An 18,960-nucleotide genomic window follows, 5' to 3' on the forward strand; every position below is an offset into this window, starting at 1 on the left:
TACAACGAAGTGTTGTCCTCTCATTTTGCCCACAACAATTTTGAAAGGTAGGCTGGCCCGAGAATGAATGACTGGCTCAATGTCACCTCAATGTTCCCATCCCTAGGTCTCTCCTGGGCCAGCGAGTACCCTGACTGCTACTCACAGCAAACAAACAATGGTTTAAGTATTTCAAACCTAGCCCATAGCTCTCTTAATGTCATAATCCTCCACACAGGTTGAAAGTCAACATCAGTGGCCCCATGCTCACTCAGCCTCAGGTTGGGGAGAGCAGACCTACTGTATTTGATTTCTTTCATCAAATTTCTACCCAACGGTCAGCCCTGCGAGGCAGGCAAGGCCAACCACACAAGCATAGCATGGATTCAGGTAATGCTTTTGACTGCTGCAGAGTAGAACAACAGAATCTTGCAAGCCCAGTTGAGTTTCTCTCTGACCCAGCTAGTACTAAGCAGAATCCAGGGGTCATTTTGAGTTTCTTTCATGTGCTTCCCTCTTTGTCGAGCAGAATAATATTTTCTGAAAGTTCCCTCTGCAACAGTTTGCTCCCTCCCTCCTCATTCCTAAGGCCAGCTTTCCATTCTTCCACAGTACAGGAACCATTTTTCACTGATAAACGAACACAGTGACTTAGTAGTCTGGAAACTAACCGCAAAGTTTAAGGTGAGCCAATGTTGCATTTTTGAGGGCTTAACAGAGGTGGGGAACTATGGCCCTTTTATGACTTGGGGACTTCAATTCCCAGAATTCCTGACCCAGCCATGCTGGCTCAGGAATTCTGGGAATTGAAGTCCCCAAGTCATAAAGGGGCCATAGTTCCTCACCCTTGGCTTAGAACCACAAACTGAGATAAATAAATATGTTTGCATCATTTAATCAGGTGAACATGGCATATAATAAAATGCCCTGACGTGCCACGCAGGTGTGGGCACACAGGAACTGTCTATCTAGCTCTGGATGGAGCCCCATCTCTGAAGGTGTCCATTATTGCTTAATGGATGCCTTCAGAAGATTCATCCTTGAATGATTACCTAAACCTCAAGCCTCCTTTGTTTAAGTTTAATGCAGTTTCTATTCAAAAAGCAAAGGGCGGGTGGGGGTGGGGGTCATTATGAGAGTCTAACAAAAGAGGTCAGGTACAGGTGGAATTGCCACGAAGTTTCATTGATGAGAACCTGGCTGGCTGGAAAAAGTCCAAGCCTTAGTATCTCTAGATTGAAAAGGATCTGGGAAGCAAAGGATGGGAAACACCCTTCTCTGCAAACCCATCCTAGAGTGCCATCAATCTGGAGCGCTACCGCTATCGCTACTACTCCCAAACTTCCTGCCCAGCAACGCCAATGGCCATACCAACTGGGGAATCTGGGAGATTGCAATCTTAATGTTTAGGAAAGGTTGGCATGAACCACACCGAATAGTGCAATATACACTATCCCAGTGTTTTTCAACCTTGCCAACTTGAAATAATGTGGACTTCAACTCCCAGAATTCCCCAACCAGCAAAGTTAAAGAGCGTTGACATCCACATCTCTTTTAAGTTGTCGAGGTTATGTGTCTCAGGGTCTTTTCCGTATACCCAAGTCAGTGGGCTCCAAAACCCAAGAGAACCAACACAACCGTTATCTTGGGCAACTTATCCAGATATTATGAGAATCAGCCTGAAGGAGTCTGGGCTAATCAGAGATGTCACCAATAAGAATGATGGGCAGGTAATCTTTGACTTACAACCACAATTTAGACCTGAATTTCTATTGCTGAATAAGGGGGTTAAGTGAATTGCACCCAATGTTATGACCTTTTTTTGCCATGGTTAAGCAAATCACTGCAGGTGTTAAGTAAAACATGTGGTCCTTAAATGAATCCAGTTTCTCTCATTGACTTTGCTGATTGTAAGCTGGCTGAGAAGGTTGCAAGCATTGATCACATGACCCTAGGACACTCCATCATAAATACATGCCTATTGTCAAGCACCCAGGTCATGAGCACGAGGACTGGGTGTAAGTCACTTTTTCTCAGTGCAGCTGAACTCTGAACAGGCGAGGATTGTAAGGCGAGGATGGCCTGTAATTGATATGTGGGCAGGAAGTTAGGAAGAGCCACAAAATACTTGTAGGATGCAGCTCCTGCAAGTGTTTCTCAACTTTAAGGCATGTGGACTTCAACTCCCAGAATACCTTGCTAGCTGGGGTATTCTGGGAGTTGAAGTCCACGGTCGCTTAAAGTTGTCCAGCTTGAAAAAAACAGACTTGCTGGAGAACAGAGAAGCTGCAGGAAGTTCCTACTTGGTGAAAACAGTGAGGATGCTGCTCCAAGGAGCAATTATTTTGGTTCTGCTCTCTTTTCTCTTTGCTACTGCAGCTTCCAAGCAATGAAGGCTGCAAAGAAATCCACGCCCGTTTCCCTTTGGAGAGGCTGTGGACAGCGGCTCCCTGACCAGAATGTAAATTGTCTGAGCTGGATGCAAGAGGTAGAGGGACAGGATTGGCATAACTGCCTGTTCTTCTGCCTATTCCTCCTCTGCAGCTTCCCCAACAGGTTCCATATTGCAGCAGCCATTTCCATGGTTACCTGAAGCAGAGGATTCAGAAAAAGGAGGTCTGCTGTCCTCATTAGAAAACCGTATATTTTCCCCACTGTGGATCAAGGGGACAGAATGGCAAAACAATGAAGGCAGGAGAATTGACAAGCTCGGTGCATTGTTAGATAAATGCAGCACGGCAATTTCATTAAGCCTAGTTGCAATGGGGTCAGCTCAGGGAAAGGAACAGCCAAGGGGTCTGGTGCAGCTCACCTGTGCCAAGGCCAGAAAGACAAAGTAAAAACAAGATACAACACACACACACACGCATCCAAGTCCTTTTAGCAACCTTTTCTGAGTGAGAATAGGAATAAACAGATTAACAGAGTTGAAAGGGACCTTGTAGGTCATCTAGTCCATCCACCCTCTCCACCCAAGCAGGAAACCCTACACCATTTCTGACAGGTGGCAGTCCAGTCTCTTCTTGAAAGCAAGAGCTTAAAGAGGAATAAGCAATAGCACTTAAGGCTTATATGCCGCTTCACAGCGCTTTACAGCCCTCTCTAAGCGTTTTAGAGAGTTTTCACCATGAAGTTTCCGGATGGAATTCAAAGTGCTGGTTTTGACTTAAAATATCCTGTGGCACTTACAGGTCTGCCACACAGAAGCAGCCTCTGAACTCGGCTAATAGGGATTTGCTGCCAACTTCCCTCAGAAGTTTGCCCTTCCCTCAGGGCAAAGGGGCAGCCCTTGTTTGGTGGCAGCCTCCATATTACGAAACAGCCTCTGGACATTAGGTTGGCACCGGTACTATTGGCTTTCTAGAAATCATTGAGACAGAATGTTTGAGAGGGCTTTTGGGTGGACATAATCCCCATTGCATTAAGCATTTTTCTTTTCTTTCTTTTTTTATGTGTTCACATCCAAGAGTCCTTCTCATCTACTAACTTCTGGTTTCTTGTTAACCTTTCTTCAAGTTAGCAGTATTTTGAAGGGAAGGGAGTGCTGTTCATTTAATTGAATACAGAATAACAGATTTGGAAAAGGGCTCAGAGGTCTTCTAGTCCAACCCACTGCTCAAGTAGGAGACTCATAAAACATTTCTAAGGTGTTCCCCATGGCCATATGTGTCTCAGAGTCAGCTACATCCAGGCAATGCTGGACAATTTAGTTCCCAATAAATCCTTTTTAAGTTTTGGAAGTTTGGTTCAAGACTCATGATTTAAATGGGAGTAACTGCCGGAATCCTGACACGTATTATGTCAGACAAGTGACCACCTAGTCTCTTCTTAGAAAACCTCCAGTAATAGAGCACCCACAAATTCTGGAGGTGAGTAACTCCACTGATGAATTGGTCTTACTGAAAGGAAATTTCTCCTTAGTTTTAGGCTGGATCTCTCTTCAACAAGTTTCCAGCCATTACTCCATGTTCTCCCCTCAGGTGCAATCGAGAGTAGACCCCTCTCTTCTTTGTGGCAGCCCCTCAAGTATTGAAAGACTGCTAGCATGTCACCCCTAGTCCTTCTTTTTTGTTAGAATTTTTTACACATCTACTGTAAATCTTTCAGCGATGTGTTAAATCAGGGGGTCCTCAAACTTGGCAACTTTAAGACTTGTGGACTTCAACCCCCAGAATTCCTCAGCCAGCTTTGCAATATCCAACTTCCTTCAGTAGAATATGTCGTATAACCTGATTATGTCCAGCTTTTTTGCTGCAACATTTACCAGCGGTTCATTTTCAGTTTTGCACACTGAATTCCAAAAAAAGACTACAGAGTCAGGAAATGTTGGTCTCACTGAATCATTACAAACTTAAAGAGATCAGCAGCCCAGTGCCCTGGTTTCTGCAAAACACACATGGGCTGCCCTACAAAGGTCAAAACCTTTCACACCAAAGAAAGAAAGGCACATGCTACTTTTTAAAAAGGCAGAGGCATCCAAATTTACCTCCACCCACTCTCCTTTCTAAAACTGAGTAACCATCAAAGAGAGAGAGGGGAAGTGAATGCACACCTAAAACTTGGGTGTTTTGAAAAAGGTTTAGAATATAATGCTGGGGAGGGAACCTTTTGGTGGGCAAGATCCACAAGGAACTTTTTTCTTTTTGGCGAGATGAAGTATTGCAGTACAAAGGGAAACAGTGAAAGCTTCCAGGGCTGGGATTTCCCTCTCCTTAAAAAAAAAAATAGGAGAGGATCTGTTTGGTTTTTTTAAGTGTTATCGTATCTATTTTGAGATTTGTGTTACTGTTTTTATGTTTCCTCCATCAATATTGCAGGGTGGCCTTGGTATTATAAGCTATCTCTCTGCCATAATGAATTACCAAGGATTTTCGTTAATCAGGCTGCAAAAGTTAACAAAGTGCGAAATATGACTGTCAGCATTAAAATAGTTATGCTCCTAAGCCATCTGTAGTTTTAACCTATGCTTATGATCAAAAACCTTGTTGCCAATTTCTCTTGGGATACTTTAATCTCGTTCAGGGGCATTCAATGTTAATCCATCAATTCATGGAATAAAGCAGCTGTAGATAATAAGGTGCATTGTTACTGTACAAGCAGTAGAGGTGAAATATGCTTTGAACGTTTTTAAAAATACTTCCCGAACCATACAGATAGTCTTTCTATTTAAAACAATATTGACTTTGGATTTTGGTTTGCAAACAAGGAAATGAGTCCTTTGTTAGCTGTGTGCTTACATCACTCTTGACATAAATTGCCACCCTTGATATTCTGGGACAGCTATTTCGAAGTCTGGATAGTAGTAGTTAAGCTAAGGAAGAGCTTTCCATCTTCCAAGGCGACATTCAGAAGGAGAAGAGAAGGCAGAAAGAGGTATGGAATTTGATACAGTTGTGTAACTGCATCATTTCTGTAAATGATGGTAACTGATCCTTTGATTTTTGCCTGCTGTCCCACTTTATCCCAAGGACACAAGAATTGCAAGTTTAGTGTTGGTGGTTTAGCTGGTTATTTATTTATTTTTTGTCTCAATGTGTTAGGTTGTCAGGTGCAGAACATGTACAGGTTTTGCTTTGCCTGGGTGGTTGGCTTTGGAATGAGTGATCTTAATTTTAAAGGAGGATATTTGTAGCTCAGGGTTGAAATGACGGGTCCTTGGTGCTCTCTGAGCTTGGTTGTTTTCTTGCAGACGTTTTTTTATCCCAAACTAGGTAACATCATCAGTGCTAGCTAGCACTGATGATGTTACCTAATTTGGTTGGTGAAATGTCTGCAAGGAAACAACCAAGCTCAGAGAGCACTAAAGACACCTGATCCTAATTATATATTTGTGGGAGAAAGAGTGATCTGGATTTTGGATGGCAAGTCTTGCAACTTTTTCCCATTCCTGTGTGTGTTCCTTTGCTCAAGGAGCAAAAGCAGAATCACAGGAATAGGAGGAGAAGCTGGGCTGTAAGAAGAATGTCAGACCAGCAAGCTTCTTTTAAATACGAAGATGCTTAATTCTTGACAAGGAACAGAAGAAGCAAAGGACCACTATATCTATGTGTGTGTGTGTGTGTGTGTGTGTGTGTATCTATATCTATATCTATGTATATATATATATATATATATATATATATATATATATATATATATATATATATATATATATATATATATACCACACACACACACACCTGTAAAATCATGTTTTTAGAATGGATTAACAGGGGTTTTTGCTGCTTTTGTTTAATTTGGATTGGGAATCTGCCAACTACTGCAAATTGTTCTATTCTGGATCCCCACTTCCACGTAATGCTGGCAAGCAGCAGTATGGAGAATGAGAATGTTAATCTATACCAGTGTTTCTCAACCTTGATGTTTTTAAGATGTGTGGACCAACTCTCAGGATTCTCCAGCGAGAACATTCAGGGGGATGAAGTGCATACATCTTACAGTTGCCAAGGTTGGGAAACACGGATCTAAATGGATGAATTTCTGATAGCACAGAAAACAGATTCCAATCCTGAAGAACTGACAAGCAAGGTTCAGTTCTCCAAATATATCTGCCAGGCTTGATTTCATCACTAGGAACCAAAATTGAATGTATTATTGTCTTTAAAATACTGGAGGGTCACATATGAGGGTCATTATAATCATACACATCTTAGAATGAGCATAGAAAGGGGCATTAGGAAAGCACAGTTCAGTATAATGATCAAACATGAAAAATATGTGAAAGTATAATGTGCAAAATAATTGTTAAAACAACTGAACTTGCAAACAAAGAAGCATAAGGAGAGAGAAATCCGTACGTGGACCTTTCTGTCTTATGTTGACTTACAAGAGACAGGGACACGGGAGAGAATGACACGGATTTCTATTGAACATTTCAGTTGTAAACATCTGATGATCTTTCTAAATAGACTGCAGCCTAACATACAACTGTCTCACCAGATGTGCTCTGCAAGAGATCTTTCTCCCATAAGTCATCCAGACACAAATAAACACACACAAACCAAAAGGGCAAAGCAAGAAACTCCCATTTTCTTAACTTGCATTCTCTCCATACAATTCTCAGAAATTTGTAATGGATCAATCTGACTAAGGGGAAATGCTTTCCACTGCACCAGTACAGCAGAAAGAGTTTTCATTAACTGAATTGAATACTTTATGTGGCCAAGTGTGATTAGACACACAGGGAATTCATCTCTGGAGCAGAAGCTCTCAGTGTACATGCAAAGCAACAGAACAATGATAACCAACATCATCATCTTATCAATAAAGAGGGGGAATAAAGAAGATAATTTGTATCGTCTTTAATCTGTATCACTGGGAATTTTGGGAGTTGTAACTGTAATCCCAGAAAGTCTGAGGAAAACCAAGGACAATATAATCATCATAGACCGCTTGGCATCTGCTGAGCTAGGAAATAAACAAAAATCCATTTATACCTCACAATAGTTAATATAGAAATGGTATTTTTAGGGCTTCCAGGCTCAATAAGGAGCCGATCCACTTCTTGCTGGAAGAGTGAAAAAGGCAACTTCATTGCAATGCAGCTTTTCCTTTACAGGTAGTCCTTGACTTACAACCACAATACAGCCCAAAATTGCTGTTGTTAAGTGAGAGATTTGTTAAGTGACTTTTGCCCCATTTCTTGCTACATTTGTTAAGTGAATCCCTGCAGTGGTTATGTTAGTAATCCGGTTGCTAAGTGAATCTGGTTTCCCCATTGTCAGAAAGTCGTAAGAAGGGATCACATGACCCTGGGACACTCTAACCATCATAAATAGGAACCAGTTGACAAGCGTCTAGATTTTGTTCACATGCTGCGGAAGTTGTAATTGTGAAAATTGGTCATAAGTCACTTTTTTCAATGCTGTTGTAACTTTGAACGGTCACTAAATGAACTGTTGTAAGTCGAGAGATACCTGTATTAGCTGAGCCCTAAATAGCATCAGACGCAATGGGTGTTAATCCCTTTAGATCATTGGTCGCCAACCAGTGGGCCGAGGACCACTGATGGTCCATGAGAAAATTTGGGTGGTCCGCAGAGAAATGTCCCCCGCCCAAAGCAATTAATCCAGGCTGTGCAGGAACACAAGGCTGCGCCACCCACATGGACCATGGGAACACAAGGCTTGCATTGCTTGCACTGCGAACAACACGAGTTAGTGAGGTGGGAGAAGGGCGGAGGGGGGAACTTGCCCCACTCATCCCACACGCCTGGCCTGGCCACCGGGCTGCTTCTTTCCGCTTCTTTCTTCTTCTGCTTTTGGCTGCATGCAAGGAAAGCAGCAGAAGTCTTTCTTTTCCTCCCCCCAAAATGAGTCTTTGGGACCCTGCAAGGCCTCCTGCTCCAACAAGGCTGTGCTGGCAAAGACTCATTTCTGGTGGAATTTGGGGGAGGGAAAGAAAGACTTCTGCTGCTTCTGCTGCTTTCCTTGCATGAAGCCAAAGGTCTCTCTTTCTCCCCCTGAGAACGGAGCAAGAGACTGTATCATGCGATCCCAAATAAAAAAAGATTGATCAGTAGAAAACAGGGTGGGGAATTTTCCTGCAGACTTTTTTTGGGATTTTCCCAGGGTCTCTGGTCCACGGGATTTAAAATTATGAGTTTAGTGGTCCCTGAGGTCCAAAAGGTTGGCGACCCCTGCTTTAGATTATACCTTTTATTAAGAGCATAAACTGGACGTGCACAACTATTAAGCTCTGATTGATGCTGGTCCAAGGATAAATTCAGCTTTTAATCTACAAAATGCCCTCTAGGCAACATTGAAAGAAATCTTGGCTGGAACTCAGAGACATCAGGAAAAGGTATAGCATGAACCTATCCCTGATGTTGGATAACCATTTTGTCTGAAGTGGTGTAGGGCTTCCTGCCTAGGCAGGGGGTTGGACTAGAAGACCTTCAAGGTCCCTTCCAACTCTATTATTCTATACTAACATAGGCAATATGAAGCTCAGGCAAAATCCCATGAATTTGACTTTGGGAAAGGAAATAAGATTGTTGGGCTGGTCATCAGTGGAGAACAATCCTCCAAAGTCTGAAATGACTGTTCTTTCATTTTTTGTCTACTGTAGAGGTGCATGATGAAGCCCCAACTGTACTCCATCATTATTCTACTGCTTGCCAGGGTTACCTACATGAAAAACACAAACAGTTCTACCCAAGATGCTGCAACTTCTAGCACACAACTGTCTCTGATTCCTAACACCACCTCTGTTGCTAAAACCCCCGAGGAAAGTGTCGAATCTACTACCAAAGCTCCCGATGACCACAAAACCTCTGCCTCTGAGAACAACGTCGCGTCTGTTACCAAAGCCCCCAAGGGCAACACCACCTCTGTTGCCAAAACCTCTCATGAAACCACTAACAAGATCACGGTTGTTTCTGAAGCCCCCAACAGCAAGGCCAGCCTGGCCCCCAACGTGTCACCCAGCCTGGCCCCCAACGTGTCATCACTTCGCACCACCAAAGAATTTACAATGACAACCAGGAGTGACGGCATACCGAGGGCAACTGGGAGCACCAGCATATCGATAGGAAAGGAGACATCGAATCCTACACCTGCTCCCAGCCGGGCCCCCAACGTGTCATCAGTTCACACCACCAAAGAATTTACAATGACAACCGGGAGTGGCGGCATATCGATAGGAAAGCAGACATCGAATCCTACACCGGCTCGAAATGCAACCACACAACGGATCAACAAAGTCACTAACACAGTCCATAAGACAACAAGGCCCACTTCAACCAAATCAACTACTGCTAAAGCCACTGGGAACAGAATCAGCACCTTCCCAGTGCCTTTGTTGTTTGCAATCGTGTTGCTTGTCGTTTCTGTACTCTGTTTTTAAGAAAGATTGTTCTGCTGCACGCTGCCATTCTGGGTGAAAGGGGAGGGATATTTTTTCTTTTTTGCTGTTAATAAATTTTCCATAGTCAGTTCTCTTATAAGTCCTCCAGTGCATTTGCCAATATCTTCTCTCTCACCAGCCTTCAATGGAAAAACTGCCAATTTTCTAACCCAAGGAGTATGCCGTTTTGCTTCAGTTAGGTCAGACTGAGCTATGGCTATGACTCTTTAATCAAAATCACAGCTAATATTATAAACAAGGCAAACACTGACAGCTTAACTGTGCTGCTGGGTATGTAAATGGCTAATCTTTAGGCATTGCTTTTTAGCATATCCACTAGTCTTCCTGTATGTACATAGTCTTCTGTTTCTAAAAGCAAGAGCCAACATCTCCCCACCATTCCCTCCAGTTTTCTTTATTTATATTTGCACTGCAGTAAGTGGAGGAAATGTCTGAATTGGGAAGACTTCCTGCTGTCTCTGAAATCCGTGATTTCTACCATTGCTTGAGAAGCAGCAAAAAAAGTCCTGAAATCAGTTGGGAATATCTCCCTCAAAAGCTTTCAACCAACCCAGATTTTATTTGTCAGGTCTACAACAGCAAGGATAGTACTTTGGGTTTACCATAGCTCATGACCACCCCATAATTTGCAACAAGCAACCAAGAAGCACTCTCCAAAAAGAGGCAGGTACTCACACCCTCAAGATTCAAAAAAAGGTTTGCAATCAAGTCACACCATGAGGAAAGCTGGCCTTTCTTGTTGGAGATCCCTGAAAGGACCTACAAGGACAGACAGTTGAGCAGAATGCAACTGAAAGACACTTCATGGGTCAAGACCAAATGTGTGAAAATCCCTCGAGACTCAAATTTTGCTTTGGCAATCAACAAAATTTCCTTCTGACCAAGACTTCTGACTACAGATGTTACCTGCATATATATTTATGTACGGGAGGGTATAATGTGCTTTCTACTGTTGTGTTTATTAAAAGCAAACAGAATTAAGGTACCAATAATGCAAATTAAAATGGCTTCATAAAACTCAGATATCATCATGGCAACAACCAATAGTTTTTTCCAAACGTTTGCCTTCTACCGCTCTTGAGATTCCAAAGCGCTGCCCACCCATGACTTATGGATAAATATTGCCTTTTTTTTTTTAAATGTTCATATGAGGAGAATGGGGAGGGGGGGGCTCGATGGCTTAGTGGGTAAAGACTCTGAATTTGTCAGCTGGAATGCTGACAGCCCGGTTTGAGACCTGAGCGCTGTAAGACAGGATGAGCTCCCATTCCTCACCCCAGCTCCTGCCCACCTAGTTGCTCAAAAACACACACATGTGAATAGATAAATAGGTACCACTTTAGTGGGAGAATAACAGCATTCCATGCGCCTCGGCGTAAATGCCGGTCACATGACCATGGAAACATTTTTGGATAAAGCTGGCTCCCCCGGTAAAGAAACGGAGATGAGCAGTACCCTCTAGAGTTGGACATGACTGGACAGGTGAAACCTTTACCTTTTGGTAGAGAATATTTAATCACTCAGGGACACTGTAGCTGTATTGGACCATTCCTTTCTCCAAGCAGCCTTACACCTTGCCCCAGGAAACACTTTGATTGCAATAACTGCTGGACAATGAATTGGTGGGGTCATTTGTAAGGCACAACCTGTTCTATATGTTTGCTTAGCTAACAAAAAAAAAAAAAACCACTTCTCCATTCAGAGGAAACTAATACATCAGCCCTTCATTTGCTGATACCTGATCTGTGCAACATTTAATACTGCATTTTTTTTTTCTATGTTGATTGACTATACTTATTTCCATGTACTCTCAGGCTTTTTAATTTTTTGGACACATTGCTTTTTGTGCGTGTGTGTTTTTTTTTCTTTTGTCCTCCTTTCACAAACATTCTCTGTAGGAAAACCTATAATATCCAAGGTGGCATTAACCATAAACAAACCACAGCTCAAAATCAGAGACAAACTTTTCCCTACCCACCCTTTCATTTTTCTGCTAAATAGAGCAATTTACTTGCATGGTTTAGAACATGATTAAATCAGGCTGGAGAAAACACCTAAAACTGGACCTCCCTTCAGCTTCTCCCTAAAGAAGTAAGCCTCTACTTTTACATACCGTTCAACTTTACTAAGAGGACAGCCACTGTTTGAAGTTTATAGAGAGTAGAAAACAAACTGTCCTTCCCTAACATAAAATATTCTTCACATTTAGTGAGATTATTCCCTGGGTAATCGTTTAACTGCCGTGGTCTTCAAGGAGTGTCCCACACATTTTTCGCCACAAAAAAAGATGTACATTAATAAATAAGGGCAATAGGAGTTGAAAACAGAGCAAAGGAACCTGTTTGGTCTGGGTGGGGAAGGAGATACCATGCTAGAAACCAGGAGACGGAGAGTTCTAGTCCCACCTTAAGGATGACAGTCTGTTTGGTGACTTTGGGCCAATCACTCAGCTCAGCTCGAAGGGTTTGCTGCCTTGAGTTGCTTATTAAAAAGTAATAAAGTTGGGATTTAAAAAGATATTTAAAAAGGAAGAGAAATACAACCAAAGCAAAATCAAAAACCCATTTTATATCCCTAAAGAGCCAGGTGACAAGAACTCAGTATCTTTTCCTTCATAGATGATTGTGAAGGATAATGAAGAGGCGATGGGGCATGTCTTCAGCCTGGAACTGGCAAGGCAAACAGAAGCTTAATACAGACGGTCCTCAACTTACAGCAATTCATTCAGTGACCGTTCAAAGTAACAACCGCACTTTAAAAAGGGACTTATGACCTGTTTTCATACTTCCAACCACTGCGGCATCCCTGTGGTCATGTGATCAAAATTCAGGCGTTTGACAAATGACTCATATTGATGACGGTTGAAGTTTCCCGGGGTCATGTGATCACATTTTGTGATCTTCAGTCAGGCAAAATCAACTGGGAAGCCAGATTCACTTAACAACCATGTTACTAGCTTACTGACTGCAGTGAGTCACCATACAACTGTGAACAAGAGAGATGGGAAATTGGGGCAAAATTCACTTAACGAATGTCTCACTTAACAACAGACATTTGGGGCTCAACCGTGGTCATAAATCAAGGACTAACTGCACCAGAGAAATGGGATGGTTCTATTAGTTGTTTCTTTTGCAACTGTTTGAAATCTTAGCGCTGGGAAAGTCTGGCTCAACACAGATGGAACAATATCAGGGAGGAAATGGCTGTCTGTTAGTCTTGTTTTCTAACACGAGGGACTTCAAAAAATGTGATGGCTTGCTTGCCAGTTCTAAACCATGCCAACAACAAAACTTTTCAAATTCTTTTGACTTCCTTGGTGATTTAGTGCAAATGTATCTTTAAATAGCTTTCTCCTCCTCAGAGGGTTAACGGAACATACTTTTAACAGTCGCCAAGATAATCCAAGCTCATTGTTCTGTTAAACCATAGGTGTCCAATCTTTTGGCTTGCCTGGGCCACACTCAGTGAAGAGAAACTCTCCTGGGCTGTATATAAAATACAGCTAGTCCTCGACTTAAGACCACAATTGAGCCCAACATTTCTGTTGCTAAGTGAGCAATTCGTTAAGTGAATTTTGCCCTATTTACGACCTTTCTTGCCACAATTGTTAAGTAAATCACTGAAGTTGTCAAGTCGGTGACATAGTTCAGTGAATCTGGCTTCCCTGTTTGATTTTGCTTGTTGGAAGATCTCAAAAGGGGATCATGTGACCCCGGGACACTGCAACCGTTATAAATATGAGTCAGTTGACAAGTGTCTAAACTTTGATCGCTTGACTATAGGGATGCTGCAACGGTCGTAAGTGTAAAAACAGTCATAACTCACTTTTTCAGTGCCGTTGTAACTGAACAGTCACTAAATGAACTGTTGTAAGTCGTGGACTATCTGTATTACCATATAGCTAATGTACGTAAATAACAAACATCCTCTATTTATCTTGTGGGGCTGCATTACTAGCCGTCCAGGGCTGCATGCAGCCCGCACACAACAGGTTGGACATGCCTGTGATAAACAAATAATAATAAAATGTGTTTTCCCTCACTCTCCTAGGGAACCAAAACATCTGACTTACAGGCTTCAAACAGAAAGTGGTGCTTAACAGATTGTCCTGGAAAGCCGCCACCAGAGGCTCCATTTTATCAGAACTCAGTCCAACTCAGGAGACCAAAGCCCGATAACATTTAGGTGACCTGCAGTTGGAAGGATGATGACCAGGGAACGGGGAACGCAAGTGCCAGTTTCTGAACAATAGCAGGAAACCTTCAAAACTCAGAGACTGTAACCCTGATAACATTAAACTAAACAATGCTTCCGCCTACGGCGATGGAAAAAGTAGCACGTAGCCCTTAAGACGGCAAGTGAACCTCCTGACTGCTGAAATCATGCCCTCCAAAGGATAAGTGCACAACAAAAACAGAACTTAATTGTTACATGCAAGGGACATGTACAATACAGTACATGTACATGTCAATAATGTAAATGTACTGGACTTTTACTGTACAGGACTTTTACCAGCTTCAGCAAGAGAGACACACTTTGGGAAGCTTACTAACACAACTATGGCTAAATCAACTCCCCCGCCCCCCCCACCCAAATTCAGCTGGAGCAGAAAAGTATATGCTATGACAACAAAGGTTCAGCCTTCATATTACTTTTCATGCTTAGGTTTCAGGTGCATCCTTGAATGATAGGGAAATACATGTTCACTGTCCATAAGGACAACTGTTGTAAAAGAAAGTGAGGCCAGGGTCATTGTTTTTTTTACAAAGCCGCAGTTCTTAATTACTGAACAACAGCAAAAGGACAGAGGCTAACTTTCTGCTGATGCCCAGATTACAATTCTTGGGAGTTCCAAGTGAGCAAAACCAATGGAGCTAGAATTCACTGATTTGGGTAGTACTACTTTTTTTGTCAATCTGTCTATGCTTCTAGACTCTCTTATCTAACTTTTTTTTTCCTCTCTCTTTCTCTCTCTCCCTCCCTCCTTCCTTCCTTCCTTCCTTCCTCCTTCCCTTCTTTTCTTTTTTGGTTGCCCTATCTATCTATCTATCTATCTATCTATCCATCCATCCATCCATCCATCCATCCATCCATCCCCATCCCTCCATCTCCATCCATCCATCCATCTACATTTCCTGACTGCTCAATTCCAGGGACAGATTTAACCCAAAAGATGGATTTGAGTAACATTGCTCACTTACAAATCCTAAAAAACAGAAGCCCCCTTTAAACTAAATGCAATCCAATAAACAGGTAGCTACAAAAGTGCTATAGGAACTAGCAAAAGCAATTCTTTAAAGGAAACACTGAAGGAAGAAATATGAAGAAGTTCTAAACATTAAATCACAAGTTACATGTCATCCTAAATGGAGGGAGGAGCAGGAGCCAACACTAACGAAGGAGCCCACGGTGCTCATGCCCCCTCTGGTGGCCACATTGGGAAAGCATCTGTGCTTCTTTGTTGAGAAGGACTAACCCTGATTGTGCATTGCATCATTGTAGGCAGTGTAGAAGTAACTTCATTTTCAGCATTTCTGAAAAGTGATTTTGGTAAAGGCTGGAGTCAGATGTTTTGCTCTAGGGCTAGACCATGATTTGCTCTATTCGTGGCTTACTGAATAAGCTATAAACCATAATTTGTTATCTACTATGGCGTATAATGGTTTCTATTAGACAGTTTGATGTAGCGGTTAAGGTGCTAGTCTAGAAATCAAGAGATTGGGAATTCTAGTCCTACCTTAGGCATAAAAGCCAGAAGAGGAGAAACAATTAAATAAGTAAATAAATATACAATGGCATATACATTAGTGCAGTCAAAAACCAACCAACTATCAAATGGCTTATTCATTAAATTTATTCCTCACCCTTATTATTTTTACAAATAATTCAAGATAATGAACATACTCCTCCCGCCACCTATTTTCTCCACAACAACCACCCTGTGAGGTGGATCTGGCCGAGAAAGAATAACTGGCCTAAAGTCACCGAGCTAGTTTTCATGTTTAAGGCAGAACTAGAACTTGGTGTCTCCTGTTGACTGGCCTAACCTAAGGCAAGAATAGAGCTCTCAGTCCCCAGGTGTCTAAACTGCAGTGGTGGTTAAGATAATATTGTGGGGCAATTTTGTCAGAAATATGAAGTAAATGCCAGTTTTCAGCAAAAACATTGAAGAACATGGTCATATGACCATGGAACACTGCAAGTAGTCATGAATGTGACTCTATTACTGAATTCCTACAGTTTGGTTAAATGACCGCAGAGGAGACCTGACCATGGGAACTTCAAATCCAGGTAATGTTCCCTTTTTCAGGTCAGTCGTAACTTCCTGCAGATAGTTAGTCAAAAATCATCTGTACTTCCAAAGAAAGCAACTAGAAAATCTGTCAATATCTTTTTGCCATACCAGTTGCCTTATCGACCTCCACAAAATTCAAATTTCTTGTGATTTAATTCTGTGGGGAGTAGTTTTCATAATATCAGTATCAACAAAGCAAAGGACTACAAACCTTATCTTTTAATACCATAATATGAATTATATCTATGGTTTCACATATAGCATGTCTCAGGTTTCCTTCTTCAGCCACCTGATTAATTTTTCAATTACAGCATTTCAGGAAATGCTTTCTTAAAGTTTGTTTAGATCGGGGCTGGCTTATTCACACAACACTGAACCTTTTGCTATATCTCTGCAACAAGCCAAAAAGTAAATCATATGATGTCTTAATGCTTACAGCTCAGTTCACACAACACGCTACGGCAATGGCTGCATTTCTACAACATACTGAACACAAATCACCCCATTTTGTCCTAGTTTACAGGTAGTCCCTCAATTTACAACAGTTCACTTAGTGACCATTCAAAGTTACAACAGAACTGAAAAAAGTGACTTGTGACCATTTTTCACGGTAACAACCTTTGCAGGATCCCAATGGTCACATTTTCAAAATTTAGATGTTTGGCAACTAGTTCGTTATGATGGTTGCTATGTCCCAGGCTCACCTTTCGTGACCTTCTGGCAAGCAAAGTCGATGGGAAAGCCACATTCACTTAACAACCGGGTTACTAGCTTAATAGCTGTGACAAGAAATGTTGTAAAATGGGACAAAACTCACTTAAGAAATGTCTCACTTAATGATGGAAACTTTGGGCTCAATTGTGGTCGTAAGTCGAAGACCACCTGTATTGTGATTTGTAAATTCAGCCATTAAACATTATCTTTTTTAAACAAAAAAATTAAAAAATTGTTGAAGTCTGGTTGTCTAGATGAAAGTGAAACTAAAGGATCCCTGCAAAGATATGAAATAGAAGAAAGACGGCCTAATCTTCTAGACAGATTTCACCCGCTGCATTGCCATCTGCTTTGGAGACAAATGATGCCATAGCTACTGATGCTTTTGGAAAATAACCACTGTTTCTTTGTTCTCACCATGAAACCACAAATCTAAAAAAAAAAAAAAACTTTTGATGTTCCATTCCTCATTCATCTTATTCTGGGCAAGGGTTAGCCTGCTATTGTAAAGAGCCAACCATTCTAGGAAAGGTTATACATAACCACCCTTCCTCTAGTTACTATTGACACTATTAATCCATGGAATGGTTTGCCTTCACAAGATGGAGTATTCCACATCACGGGAGACGTTAAAGAAGAGATTGGACAGCCATTTGTCGGAATGGGATGGGGAGGCCTCCTGCTTGAGCAAGGGGTGGACTAGATATCCTAGATCCCTTCTAACTCTGTTATTCTGTATTATGTGGGCCCTTTTCAGTTGGATTTCAGGCCAAGGTATGAAAGGGAAACAGCACTGGTTGCGTTTTTAGATGACCTCTGGGAAGAGAGGGATGGGGGAAGTGCATCCAGGGATGGCCATGGTGGGCGTGGCCTAGTCGGCCTCCTGCACCACGGCGGGGGAGAGGGGGCATTTTTGGGCTCTGGGGGCTTTCTTCGAGCCTCCAGGAAGGCGAAAATGGCTCCGAAGGCTCTCTGGAAGCCAGAAAGGGGCCCATTTCCGGCCTTCTCGAACTTCTGGGAGGCCCGTTTTTCACCCTCACCAAGCCTTCGCCTGTGCCCTGCATTTACCTGCATCCAAAACGGGTCGCTTGGGGACTCCTGGGAGCAGCGGGATGGGGAGGCAGCCGGGGGCGGGTTTCAGTTGGCCAAGAAACAGAAACGATACGAATCAGTAAGAAGCTGCTTCTCTTCTCCTCAGCATTTAGCCATACAGAAATTCAGAAATTGACATCAAATCACAACTTTTTGCTTTTTCATAATAATATGAACCAGTCGTTTCTGTATAGGTCTATCAATCTACTCAGTAAAATCCAAAATCAAAGTTTCATTCTTGGAATGAAAGAGGGGGAAAAAGAAGAAGGATCTGCTGTAACTTCAAACAAGCAACCGATCATTAAGTGAGGGCTACCTGAAAATAAAACTGGTTTTGACACTGATAATTTTTTTAAAAATTTTACCGCCACCAAAGCAGTTAGGTTTTCCCCTCGCTCCAGATATTATGTGTACCTTTCATCACAAAAAGTACAAGTAGTCCTCAACTTACGACCACAATTGAGCCCAAAATTTCTGCTGCTAAGTAAGACATTTGTTAAGTGAATTTAGCCCCATTTTACGGCCTTTCTTGCCTCAGTGGTTAAGTGACTCACTGCAGTTGATAAGTTAGTAACCCGGTTGTTAAGTGAATCTGGCTTCCCCTTGACTTTGCTTGCCAGGAGGGGATCACATGACCTCGGGACACAGCAATGGTCATAAGTATGAACCAGTTGCCAAGCGGCTGAATTTTGATGACCAGTTGCCAAGCAGCTGAATTTCATGGGGATGCTGCAAAGGTCATAACTGTGAAGAAAGGTCAAAAGTCACTTTTTTGAGTGCTGTTGTAACTCTGAACGGTCACTAAATGAACTTTTGTAAGTCAAGGTCTACCTGTACAATCTAACCCAGTGGTTGTCAACCAGTGGGCCGAGGACCACTGGTGGTCCGCGACAAAATTTTGGTGGTCCGCAGAGAAATGTCACCCCCAGAGCACCCCCTCCCCAAAGCAATTAATCCAGACTGCATGGGAACACAAGGCTGTGCCACCCACATGATCTGTAGGAACACAAGGC

The 18,960-nt window shown here is 42.2% G+C and overlaps 1 protein-coding gene and 2 long non-coding RNA genes across 4 annotated transcripts in view; 1 reads left to right on the forward strand and 2 right to left on the reverse strand.

Moving 5' to 3' along the window:
* Nucleotides 1-18,960, reverse strand: part of NF1 (neurofibromin 1) — a 207,901-nt gene that overhangs the window by 99,965 nt on the left and 88,976 nt on the right. The gene's annotated exons all lie outside the window — the stretch shown is intronic.
* LOC113442604 (uncharacterized) lies at nucleotides 5,221-10,867 on the forward strand. The gene is made up of 2 exons (XR_015741989.1): nucleotides 5,221-5,352; nucleotides 9,049-10,867. It is a non-coding gene; the product is annotated as an uncharacterized LOC113442604 (long non-coding RNA).
* LOC148127502 (uncharacterized) lies at nucleotides 9,416-11,575 on the reverse strand. The gene is made up of 2 exons (XR_015741992.1): nucleotides 9,647-11,575; nucleotides 9,416-9,535 (listed from the first exon to the last, which is right to left on the reverse strand). It is a non-coding gene; the product is annotated as an uncharacterized LOC148127502 (long non-coding RNA).

Source organism: Pseudonaja textilis, chromosome 1, assembly GCF_049901715.1.
Source record: "Pseudonaja textilis isolate UNSWEBS1 chromosome 1, rPseTex1.2, whole genome shotgun sequence".
NCBI classification, from domain to species: domain Eukaryota; kingdom Metazoa; phylum Chordata; class Lepidosauria; order Squamata; family Elapidae; genus Pseudonaja; species Pseudonaja textilis.